This window comes from Crinia signifera, chromosome 4, assembly GCF_055691185.1.
Source record: "Crinia signifera chromosome 4, ASM5569118v1, whole genome shotgun sequence".
In the NCBI taxonomy this organism is placed as follows: Eukaryota; Metazoa; Chordata; class Amphibia; order Anura; family Myobatrachidae; genus Crinia; species Crinia signifera.
Genome location: NC_139220.1, coordinates 339,729,265 through 339,742,289, shown reverse-complemented (window position 1 = coordinate 339,742,289; position 13,025 = coordinate 339,729,265). Strand labels below are relative to the sequence as shown.

Below are 13,025 nucleotides of genomic sequence, written 5' to 3'. Positions count from 1 at the left end.
CAGTCACCAGCCAGAGTAAGGCCTCAGTCACTGCAGCAGTCATTGTGCCCATGTGTGCGGGCGGCACCTCCCCTCAGGAGGATCAGTCACCAGCCAGAGTAAGGCCTCAGTCAGCAGCAGTCATTGTGCCCATGTGTGCGGGCGGCACCTCCCCTCAGGAGGATCAGTCATCAGCCAGAGTACTGCCTCAGTCACTGCAGCAGTCATTGTGCCCCTGTGTGCGGGCGGCATCTCCCCTCAGGAGGATCAGTCACCAGCCAGAGTAAGGCCGCAGTCACTGCAGCAGTCATTGTGCCCATGTGTGCGGGCGGCACCTCCCCTCAGGAGGATCAGTCACCAGCCAGAGTAAGGCCTCAGTCACTGCAGCAGTCATTGTGCCCATGTGTGCGGGCGGCACCTCCCCTCAGGAGGATCAGTCACCAGCCAGAGTAAGGCCTCAGTCACTGCAGCAGTCATTGTGCCCATGTGTGGGGCGGCACCTCCCTCAGGAGGATCAGTCACCAGCCAGAATAAGGCCTCAGTCACTGCAGCAGTCATTGTGCCCATGTGTGGGCGAGGCACCTCCCCTCAGGAGGATCAGTCACCAGCCAGAGTAAGGCCTCACTGCAGCAGTCATTGTGCCCATGTGTGCGGGCGGCACCTCCCCTCAGGAGGATCAGTCACCAGCCAGAGTAAGACCGCAGTCACTGCAGCAGTCATTGTGCCCATGTGTGCGGGCGGCACCTCCCCTCAGGAGGATCTGTCACCCAGCCAGAGTAAGGCCGCAGTCACTGCAGCAGTCATTGTGCCCATGTGTGTGGGCGGCACCTCCCATCAGGAGGATCAGTCACCAGCCAGAGTAAGGCATCAGTCACAGCAGCAGTCATTGTGCCTATGTGTGCCGGCGGCACCTCCCCTCATGAGGATCAGTAATCCAGCCAGAGTAAGGCCTCAGTCACTGCAGCAGTCATTGTGCCCATGTGTGGCGGGCGGCACCTCCCCTCAGGAGGATCAGTCACCAGCCAGAGTAAGGCCTCAGTCACTGCAGCAGTCATTGTGCCCATGTGTGCGGGCGGCACCTCCCCTCAGGAGGATCAGTCACCAGCCAGAGTAAGGCCGCAGTCACTGCAGCAGTCATTGTGCCCATGTGTGCGGGCGGCACCTCCCCTCAGGAGGATCAGTCACCAGCCAGAGTAAGGCCTCAGTCACTGCAGCAGTCATTGTGCCCATGTGTGCGGTCGGCACCTCCCCTCAGGAGGATCAGTCACCCAGCAGAGTAAGGCCTCAGTCACTGCAGCAGTCATTGTGCCCATGTGTGCGGGCGGCACCTCCCTCAGGAGGATCAGTCACGCAGCCAGAGTAAGGCCTCAGTCACTGCAGCAGTCATTGTGCCCATGTGTGTGCGGGCGGCACCTCCCCTCTGGAGGATCAGTCACCCAGCCAGAGGAAGGCCTCAGTCACTGCAGCAGTCATTGTGCCCATGTGTGCGGGCGGCACCTCCCGTCAGGAGGATCAGTCACCCAGCCAGAGTAAGGCCGCAGTCACTGCACCAGTCATTGTGCCCATGTGTGGGCGGCACCTCCCCTCAGGAGGATCAGTCACCAGCCAGAGTAAGGCCTCAGTCACAGCAGCAGTCATTGTGCCCATGTGTGCGGGCGGCACCTCCCCTCAGGAGGATCAGTCACCAGCCAGAGTAAGGCCTCAGTCACTGCAGCAGTCATTGTGCCCATGTGTGCGGTTGGCACCTCCCCTCAGGAGGATCAGTCACCAGCCAGAGTAAGGGCGCCACTCACTGCAGCTGTCATTGTGCCCATGTGTGCGGGCGGCACCTCCCATCAGGAGGATCAGTCACCAGCCAGAGTAAGTCCTCAGTCACTGCAGCAGTCATTGTGCCCATGTGTGCGGACGGCACCTCCCCTCAGGAGGATCAGTCACCCAGCCAGAGTAAGGCCTCAGTCACTGCAGCAGTCATTGTGCCCATGTGTGCGGGCGGCACCTCCCCTCAGGAGGATCAGTCATCCAGCCAGAGTAAGGCCTCAGTCACTGCAGCAGTCATTGTGCCCATGTGTGCGGGTGGCACCTCCCCTCAGGAGGATCAGTCACCAGCCAGAGTAAGGCCTCAGTCACTGCAGCAGTCATTGTGCCAATGTGTGCGGGTGGCACCTTCCCTCAGGAGGATCAGTCACCAGCCAGAGTAAGGCCTCAGTCACTGCAGCAGTCATTGTGCCCATGTGTGCGGGCGGCACCTCCCTCAGGAGGATCAGTCACCAGCCAGAGTAAGGCTTCAGTCACTGCACCAGTCATTGTGCCCATGTGTGCGGGCGGCACCTCCCCTCAGGAGGATCAGTAACCAGCCAGAGTAAGGCCTCAGTTACTGCAGCAGTCATTGTGCCCATGTGTGCGGGCGGAACCTCCCCTCAGGAGGATCCAGTCACTTAGCCAGAGTAAGGCCTCCGTCACTGCAGCTGTCATTGTGCCCATGTGTGCGGGCGGCACCTCCCCTCAGGAGGATCAGTCACCAGCCAGAATAAGGCCTCAGTCACTGCAGCAGTCATTGTGCCCATGTGGCGGGCGGCACCTCCCCTCAGGAGGATCAGTCACCAGCCAGAGTAAGGCCTCAGTCACTGCAGCAGTCATTTTGCCCATGTGTGGGCGGCACCTCCCCTCAGGAGGATCAGTCACCAGCCAGAGTAAGGCCTCAGTCACAGCAGCAGTCATTGTGCCCATGTGTGCGGGTGGCACCTCCCATCAGGAGGATCAGTCACCAGCCAGAGTAATCCTCAGTCACTGCAGCAGTCATTGTGCCATGTGTGTGCGGGCGGCACCTCCCCTCTGGAGGATCAGTCACCAGCCAGAGTAAGGCCTCAGTCACAGCAGCAGTCATTGTGCCCATGTGTGCGGGTGGCACCTCCCATCAGGAGGATCAGTCACGCAGCCAGAGTAAGGCCTCAGTCACTGCAGCAGTCATTGTGCCCATGTGTGTGCGGGCGGCACCTCCCCTCTGGAGGATCAGTCACCCAGCCAGAGTAAGGCCTCAGTCACTGCAGCAGTCATTGTGCCCATGTGTGCGTGTGGCACCTTCCCTCAGGAGGATCAGTCACCAGCCAGAGTAAGGCCTCAGTCACTGCAGCAGTCATTGTGCCCATGTGTGTGGGCGGCACCTCCCCTCAGGAGGATCAGTCACCAGCCAGAGTAAGGCCTCAGTCACTGCAGCAGTCATTGTGCCCATGTGTGGGCGGCACCTCCCCTCAGGAGGATCAGTCACCAGCCAGAGTAAGGCCTCAGTCACAGCAGCAGTCATTGTGCCCATGTGTGCGGGCGGCACCTCCCCTCAGGAGGATCAGTCACAAGCCAGAGTAAGTCCTCAGTCACTGCAGCAGTCATTGTGCCCATGTGTGCGGGCGGCACCTCCCATCAGGAGGATCAGTCACCAGCCAGAGTAAGTCCTCAGTCACTGCAGCAGTCATTGTGCCCATGTGTGCGGGCGGCACCTCCCCTCAGGAGGATCAGTCACCCAGCCAGAGGAAGGCCTCTGTCACTGCAGCAGTCATTGTGCCCATGTGTGCGGGCGGCACCTCCCCTCAGGAGGATCAGTCACCAGCCAGAGTAAGGCCTCAGTCACAGCAGCAGTCATTGTGCCCATGTGTGCGGTTGGCACCTCCCATCAGGAGGATCAGTCACCAGCCAGAGTTAGGCCTCAGTCACTGCAGCAGTCATTGTGCCCATGTGTGCGGGCGGCACCTCCCCTCAGGAGGATCAGTCACCAGCCAGAGTAAGGCCTCAGTCACTGCAGCAGTCATTGTGCCAATGTGTGCGGGCGGCACCTCCCCTCAGGAGGATCAGTCACCAGCCAGAGTAAGGCCTCAGTCACTGCAGCAGTCATTGTGCCCATGTGTGCGGGCGGCACCTCCCCTCAGGAGGATCAGTCACCAGCCAGAGTAAGGCTTCAGTCACTGCACCAGTCATTGTGCCCATGTGTGCGGGCGGCACCTCCCCTCAGGAGGATCAGTAACCAGCCAGAGTAAGGCCTCAGTCACTGCAGCAGTCATTGTGCCCATGTGTGCGGGCGGAACCTCCCCTCAGGAGGATCAGTCACCCAGCCAGAGTAAGGCCTCAGTCACTGCAGCTGTCATTGTGCCCATGTGTGCGGGCGACACCTCCCCTCAGGAGGATCAGTCACCAGCCAGAATAAGGCCTCAGTCACTGCAGCAGTCATTGTGCCCATGTGTGCGGGCGGCACCTCCCCTCAGGAGGATCAGTCACCAGCCAGAGTAAGGCCTCAGTCACTGCAGCAGTCATTGTGCCCATGTGTGGGCGGCACCTCCCCTCAGGAGGATCAGTCACCAGCCAGAGTAAGGCCTCAGTCACAGCAGCAGTCATTGTGCCCATGTGTGCGGGTGGCACCTCCCATCAGGAGGATCAGTCACCAGCCAGAGTAATGCCTCAGTCACTGCAGCAGTCATTGTGCCCATGTGTGTGCGGGCGGCACCTCCCCTCTGGAGGATCAGTCACCAGCCAGAGTAAGGCCTCAGTCACAGCAGCAGTCATTGTGCCCATGTGTGCGGGTGGCACCTCCCATCAGGAGGATCAGTCACGCAGCCAGAGTAAGGCCTCAGTCACTGCAGCAGTCATTGTGCCCATGTGTGTGCGGGCGGCACCTCCCCTCTGGAGGATCAGTCACCCAGCCAGAGTAAGGCCTCAGTCACTGCAGCAGTCATTGTGCCCATGTGTGCGTGTGGCACCTTCCCTCAGGAGGATCAGTCACCAGCCAGAGTAAGGCCGCAGTCACTGCAGCAGTCATTGTGCCCATGTGTGTGGGCGGCACCTCCCCTCAGGAGGATCAGTCACCAGCCAGAGTAAGGTCTCAGTCACTGCAGCAGTCATTGTGCCCATGTGTGGGCGGCACCTCCCCTTAGGAGGATCAGTCACCAGCCAGAGTAAGGCCTCAGTCACAGCAGCAGTCATTGTGCCCATGTGTGCAGGCGGCACCTCCCCTCAGGAGGATCAGTCACAAGCCAGAGTAAGTCCTCAGTCACTGCAGCAGTCATTGTGCCCATGTGTGCGGGCGGCACCTCCCATCAGGAGGATCAGTCACCAGCCAGAGTAAGTCCTCAGTCACTGCAGCAGTCATTGTGCCCATGTGTGCGGGCGGCACCTCCCCTCAGGAGGATCAGTCACCCAGCCAGAGGAAGGCCTCTGTCACTGCAGCAGTCATTGTGCCCATGTGTGCGGTTGGCACCTCCCATCAGGAGGATCAGTCACCAGCTAGAGTTAGGCCTCAGTCACTGCAGCAGTCATTGTGCCCATGTGTGCGGGCGGCACCTCCCCTCAGGAGGATCAGTCACCAGCCAGAGTAAGGCCGCAGTAACTGCAGCAGTCATTGTGCTCATGTGTGTGCGGGCGGCACCTCCCCTCAGGAGGATCAGTCACCAGCCAGAGTAAGGCCTCAGTCACTGCAGCAGTCATTGTGCCCATGTGTGCGGGCGGAACCTCCCCTCAGGAGAATCAGTCACCAGCCAGAGTAAGGCCTCAGTCACTGCAGCAGTCATTGTGCCCATGTGTGCGGGCGGCACCTCCCCTCAGGAGGATCAGTCACCAGCCAGAGTAAGGCCTCACTGCAGCAGTCATTGTGCCCATGTGTGCGGGCGGCACCTCCCCTCAGGAGGATCAGTCACCCAGCCAGAGGAAGGCCTCAGTCACTGCAGCAGTCATTGTGCCCATGTGTGCGGGCGGCACCTCCCCTCAGGAGGATCAGTCACCAGCCAGAGTAAGGCCTCAGTCACTGCAGCAGTCATTGTGCCCATGTGTGCAGGCGGCACCTCCCCTCAGGAGGATCAGTCACCAGCCAGAGTACTGCCTCACTGCAGCAGTCATTGTGCCCATGTGTGCGGGCGGCAACTCCCCTCAGGAGGATCAGTCACCAGCCAGAGTACTGCAGTCACTGCAGCAGTCATTGTGCCCATGTGTGCGGGCGGCACCTCCCCTCAGGAGGATCAGTCACCAGCCAGAGTAAGGCCGCAGTCACTGCAGCAGTCATTGTGCCCATGTGTGGGCGGCACCTCCCCTCAGGAGGATCAGTCACCAGCCAGAGTAAGGCCGCAGTAACTGCAGCAGTCATTGTGCTCATGTGTGTGCGGGCGGCACCTCCCCTCAGGAGGATCAGTCATCCAGCCAGAGTAAGGCCTCAGTCACTGCAGCAGTCATTGTGCCCATGTGTGCGGTTGGCACCTCCCCTCAGGAGGATCAGTCACCAGCCAGGGTAAGGTCTCAGTCACTGCAGCAGTCATTGTGCCCATTTGTGCGGTTGGCACCTCCCCTCAGGAGGATCAGTCACCCAGCCAGAGTAAGGCCGCAGTCACTGCAGCAGTCATTGTGCCCATGTGTGCGGGCGGCACCTCCCCTCAGGAGGATCAGTCACCCAGCCAGAGTAAGGCCTCAGTCACTGCAGCAGTCATTGTGCCCATGTGTGCGGGCGGCACCTCCCCTCAGGAGGATCAGTCACCAGCCAGTGTAAGGCCTCAGTCACTGCAGCAGTCATTGTGCCCATGTGTGCGGGCGGCACCTCCCCTCAGGAGGATCAGTCATCAGCCAGAGTAAGGCCTCAGTCATGGCAGCAGTCATTGTGCCCATGTGTGTGAGCGGCTCCTCCCCTCAGGAGGATCAGTCACCAGCCAGAGTAAGGCCTTAGTCACTGCAGCAGTCATTGTGCCCATGTGTGCGTGTGGCACCTTCCCTCAGGAGGATCAGTCACCAGCCAGAGTACTGCATCAGTCACTGCAGCAGTCATTGTGCCCATGTGTGCGGGCGGCACCTCCCCTCAGGAGGATCAGTCACCAGCCAGAGTAAGGCCTCAGTCACTGCAGCAGTCATTGTGCCCATGTGTGCGTGTGGCACCTTCCCTCAGGAGGATCAGTCACCAGCCAGAGTAATGCATCAGTCACTGCAGCAGTCATTGTGCCCATGTGTGCGGGCGGCATCTCCCCTCAGGAGGATCAGTCACCAGCCAGAGTAAGGCCTCAGTCACTGCAGCAGTCATTGTGCCCATGTGTGCGTGTGGCACCTCCCCTCAGGAGGATCAGTCATAGTAAGTAAGTAAGTAAGTAAGTAAGTTTTATTTATATAGCGCACTTTCTCCAACAGGACTCAAGGCGCTTTACAGACAATAAAAATAACAATGCACATACTGCAATACAAAGGGTTATCAGTACAAGGAACAGGCAACAATGGCAGTACAAATGTACATCACACATACAGATATGCACAAGACGCATTCTAATAAGGGACACGGACATGGGGAACATATTTACCGAGCTGTGCAGTACCCAGGCAGCCATTCAGCGGCGCCACATGGTGATTGCACAGCCAGTAACAGTACTGATATATATAAACTAGATGTACTCTAATGAAGAGCACAGACATGGGGACCATATAATTACTGAGCTGTGCAGCACCCAGTCAGCCAATCAGCGGCGCCACATGGTGATTGCACAGCCAGCTAGGTAGCCAGTAACAGTACTGATATATATACTAGATGTACTCTAATGAGGGTCACAGACATGGGGAACATATCATTACTGAGCTGTGCAGCACCCAGGCAGCCAATCAGCGGCGCCACATGGTGATTGCACCAGCCAGTACTGTACATATAGAACACAAAAGAACAGTACAGGGTACACAGAACTAGTCATAACACAATTAAAGCACAATTCTTAGTACACAATACAGCTGAGATATAAGGAAGTGAATGAGAATAGATGCAGGTATAGATTGTAGATGAGTAAGAGAGCTGTAGTTGAAATACAAGAAGAGTGCAGTGAGAACAGGAGGGAGGAGGGCCCTGCTCTAAGGAGCTTACAATCTAGAGGGAGGGGGAGACAGACAGGTGACATGAGGTGCAGGTAAGGAAACCTGAGGCAAGAAGTGAGCATGGCAGGACACGAGGCAGCAGGTAAAGAGAATGGACAAAGTAGTCCTCTCTCTCCTCCTATCCTCCTCTTCCCCCTCCACCTGCACCCTTGACCCCTAATAGCTTTGCACCGTGGGCCATGCCACAGCACACCCTGCTAGGGGTCATCAGCCAGAGTACTGCCTCAGTCACTGCAGCAGTCATTGTGCCCATGTGTGCGGGCGGCATCTCCCCTCAGGAGGATCAGTCACCAGCCAGAGTAAGGCCGCAGTCACTGCAGCAGTCATTGTGCCCATGTGTGCGGGCGGCACCTCCCCTCAGGAGGATCAGTCACCAGCCAGAGTAATGCATCAGTCACTGCAGCAGTCATTGTGCCCATGTGTGCGGGCGGCATCTCCCCTCAGGAGGATCAGTCACCAGCCAGAGTAAGGCCTCAGTCACTGCAGCAGTCATTGTGCCCATGTGTGTGCGGGCGGCACCTCCCCTCAGGAGGATCAGTCACCCAGCCAGAGTAAGGCCACAGTCACTGCAGCAGTCATTGTGCCCATGTGTGCGGGCGGCACCTCCCCTCAGGAGGATCAGTCATCAGCCAGAGTAAGGCCGCAGTCACTGCAGCAGTCATTGTGCCCATGTGTGCGGGTGGCTCCTCCCCTCAGGAGGATCAGTCACCAGCCAGAGTACTGCATCAGTCACTGCAGCAGTCATTGTGCCCATGTGTGCGGGTGGCTCCTCCCCTCAGGAGGATCAGTCACCAGCCAGAGTACTGCCTCACTGCAGCAGTCATTGTGCCCATGTGTGCGGGCGGCACCTCCCCTCAGGAGGATCTGTCACCCAGCCAGAGTAAGGTCGCAGTAACTGCAGCAGTCATTGTGCCCATGTGTGCGGGCGGCAACTCCCATCAGGAGGATCAGTCACCAGCCAGAGTAAGGCCTCAGTCACTGCAGCAGTTATTGTGCCCATGTGTGCGGGTGGCTCCTCCCCTCAGGAGGATCAGTCACCCAGCCAGAGTAAGCCCCCCCCCCCCCCCCAGTGCATGGCTACAAATTAATACGCAGCCGTCGGCTTATGGTGAATGATTTCCACCCGTTTGCAGCGTTGCGTGAGCCTGGGCTCCCCCCTAGCTGCGATGGCCCTGAGGAGATTTAATCAGTGGCCCTTCCACCTGATGGTTGGGGAATGCCCAGAAAATCCCAGCGGCATGCCCGCATGCGCCATCCTTTGATCAGTCTTACCGCGTCAGATCTGGGCCCTTAGGGTCTTATTCAGATCTGCGTGCATCAGTTCCGATGTTGCCCATCTGCGCATGTGCAGGCATATGGTGCGTGCACCCACGGCAGCGAGGGGGGGGGGGGGGTGGGCGCTTTCATGGTAATGAGGCAGTGACGCGGGTGTGGGGGGCGGGTGGCTGACATCACCGGATGTCAGCTGCCCGGCCGTATCCACGCCAGCGTGCACGCATATATCCGCAACTGAAGTCACTTATATATGCGTGCACGCTAAACATCATTTGATGGTCAGTGATCATCGAATGATGTGGGCGGACACCCCAGCAAAGCGAATGGATGTTTATGCAAAACATCCATTCGCTGCTGTGTGGGCGAAGCCGCACTTTGCTTGGGGTGCGTGCGTTCGCCGGGCGGGGTTTGGTGGACTCGCAAGGCTGCGAATTCCGGTTACACAGGAAAGTCACCACCATTAGTCAACTCAACAATCAGATGAGTTTCCTAATTCTGCAGAACTGTGACTGTAGGAGGAGGGAGGGGAGATGGGGGGAGTATTGCACCATGATTGTGTCTCCCGTGATATAAAAATCTCATAAAACCTAAACTAAGGCAGCAACAGAGACCTGGCATCAGGTGAGAACATGGGGAGCAGAGCTGGTAGTAAAGGTGGGATCAGGGATGAGTGGTGGTGGTGGGTGCCAGGGTGGAACTGATTTCACCCATCACTATACAGCCCTGCAAGGTCATTCCAACAGTAAAAGCCTGGGTTATTATGTGTATAAGCAGCACTACTGGGGTTATTATGTGTATAAGCTGCACTACTCGGGGTATTATGTGTATAAGCAGCACTACTGGGGGTATTATGAGTATAAGCAGCACTACTGGGGGTATTATGTGTATAAGCAGCACTACTGGGGGTATTATGTGTATAAGCAGCACTACTGGGGTTATTATGTGTATAAGCAGCACTACTGGGGTTATTATGTGTATAAGCTGCACTACTCGGGGTATTATGTGTATAAGCAGCACTACTGGGGTTATTATGAGTATAAGCAGCACTACTGGGGGTATTATGAGTATAAGCAGCACTACTGAGGTTATTATGAGTTTAAGCAGCACTACTGGGGTTATTATGAGTATAAGCAGCACTACTGGGGTTATTATGTGTATAAGCAGCACTACTGGTGGTATTATGTGTATAAGCAGCACTACCGGGGTTAATATATGTATAAGCAGCACTACTGGGTTATTATGTGTATAAGCAGCACTACTGGTGGTATTATGTGTATAAGCAGCACTACTGGGGTTAATATGAGTATAAGCAGCACTACTGGGGTTATTATGAGTATAAGCAGCACTACTGGGGGTATTATGTGTATAAGCAGCACTACTGGGGGTATTATATGTATAAGCAGCACTACTGGGGTTATTATGTGTATAAGCAGCACTATTGGGGTTATTATGAGTATAAGCAGCACTACTGGGGGTATTATGTGTATAAGCAGGACTACTGGGGGTATTATGTGTATAAGCAGCACTACCGGGGGTATTATGTGTATAAGCAGCACTACTGGGGGTATTATGTGTATAAGCAGCACTACTGGGGGTATTATGTGTATAAGCAGCACTACCGGGGGTATTATGTGTATAAGCAGCACTACCGGGGGCATCATGTGTATAAGCAGCACTACCGGGGGTATTATGTATATAAACAGCACTACCGGGGGTATTATGTGTATAAGCAGCACTACTGGGGGTATTATGTGTATAAGCAGCACTACTGGGGGTATTATATGTATAAGCAGCACTACTGGGAGTATTATGTGTATAAGCAGCACTACTGGGGGTATTATGTGTATAAGCAGCACTACTGGGGGTATTATGCGTATAAGCAGCACTAACGGGGGCATCATGTGTATAAGCAGCACTACCGGGGGCATCATGTGTATAAGCAACACTACCGGGGGCATCATGTGTATAAGCAGCACTACTGGGGGTATTATGTGTATAAGCAGCACTACTGGGGGTATTATGTGTATAAGCAGCACTACTGGGAGTATTATGCGTATAAGCAGCACTACTGGGGATATTAAAGGTATAAGCAGCACTACTGGGGGTAATATGTGCATAAATAGCACTACTGGGGTATTATACTGTAGGTATAAGCAGCACTAAGGGGGCATCATGTGTATAAGCAGCACTACCGGGGGTATTATGTGTATAAGCAGCACTACCGGGGGCATCATGTGTATAAGCAGCACTACCGGGGGCATCATGTGTATAAGCAGCACTACCGGGGGTATTATGTGTATAAGCAGCACTTCTGGGGTATTATGTGTAAAAGTAGCCCTACTGGTGGTATTATTTGTATAAGCAGCACTACTGGCGGTATTATGTGTATAAGCCGCACTACTGGGGGTATTATGTGTATAAGCAGCACTACTGGGGGTATTATGTGTAAAAGTAGCACTACTGGGGGTATTGTGTGTATAAGCAGCACTACTGGGGGTATTATGTGTAAAAGTAGCACTACTGGGGGTATTATGTGTATAAGCAGCACTACTGGGGGTATTATGTGTATAAGCAGCACTACTGGTGGTATTATGTGTATAACTATGAACACTGGGTGTATTATGTGTATTTGTGGCGGCCAGGGCTAGCGCCACAACTAGGCAGCTTTAGGCATTTGCCTAGGGTGCTGGCCACTGGAGGGTGGCAGTTTGGAGCTGGTCCCCCCTGGATGGAGGTGAGTGGCACTTGTTGTGGCCACAGCTCCCCCCACCCCCTGGAGCGACATGGGGCCGCTTTATAACTCACCCCCGTGGAGCGACGCGGCGACCCGCACGCATCACCTGGCAAGCCCCCCCTGGAACGTCACGGCAAATCGCGCCGCATCGCATCTCCCGGCAAGCCTTCCCCTGGGTTGTGTCGTGGCAGCCCACGCCGCTTTGCGCGGCACTAACCCTGCCACATGGAGCAACACACCGGCTGAGCGCCGGAGCGCCCCCTCCCCCCACCTGGGGCGCTCCAGTGCCTTGCACCGGCCCTGGTGGCGGCAATACTGTGCATTACAATACATGTCTAAGGAGTACTACTGCATAGTGTAACTTAAGGGCAAATATTTATACTATAGATTAAAGGGGTGGTGAAAAACCTGGTACTGGCACAAGGTGAGGACAGAGGCAGAGGCGGCCCCAGGTGAGGACAGAGGCAGAGGCGGCCCCAGGTGAGGACAGAGGCAGAGGCGGCACCAGGTGAGGACAGAGGCAGAGCCGGCCCCAGGTGAGGACAGAGGCAGAGGCGGCCCCAGGTGAGGACAGAGACAGAGCCGGCCCCGTGGTGAGGACAGAGGCAGAGTCGGCCCCGGGGTGAGGACAGAGGCAGAGTCTGCCCCGGGGTGAGGACAGAGGCAGAGGCGGCCCCCGGTGAGGACAGAGGCAGAGCCGGCACCAGGTGAGGACAGAGGCAGAGCCGGCCCCAGGTGAGGACAGAGGCAGAGCCGGACCCAGGTGAGGACAGAGACAGAGCCGGCCCCAGGTGAGGACAGAGGCAGAGCCGGCCCCGGGGTGAGGACAGAGGCAGAGCCGGCCCCGTGGTGAGAACAGAGGCAGAGTCGGCCCCGGGGTGAGGACAGAGGCAGAGTCTTCCCCGGGGTGAGGACAGAGGCAGAGGCGGCCCCCGGTGAGGACAGAGGCAGAGCCGGCACCAGGTGAGGACAGAGGCAGAGCCGGCCCCAGGTGAGGGCAGAGGCAGAGGCGGCCCCAGGGGAGGACAGAGGCAGAGGCGGCCCCAGGGGAGGACAGAGGCAGAGGCGGCCCCAGGGGAGGACAGAGGCAGAGGCAGCCCCAGGTGAGGACAGAGGCAGAGGCAGCCCCAGGTGAGGACAGAGGCAGAGGCGGCCCCAGGGGAGGACAGAG

General features: G+C 56.9%; 1 protein-coding gene across 1 annotated transcript in view; it reads left to right on the top strand.

Moving 5' to 3' along the window:
- The first annotated feature begins 9,616 nt into the window (after positions 1 to 9,616).
- The window catches only part of LOC146076066 (C-type lectin domain family 10 member A-like), a 97,571-nt gene continuing 94,162 nt past the window's right edge, over positions 9,617 to 13,025 (top strand). The window contains exon 1 of the mRNA XM_083185895.1: positions 9,617 to 9,741. The gene's annotated coding sequence lies outside the window, so the exon portion shown is untranslated. The remainder of the gene's footprint in view (positions 9,742 to 13,025) is intronic.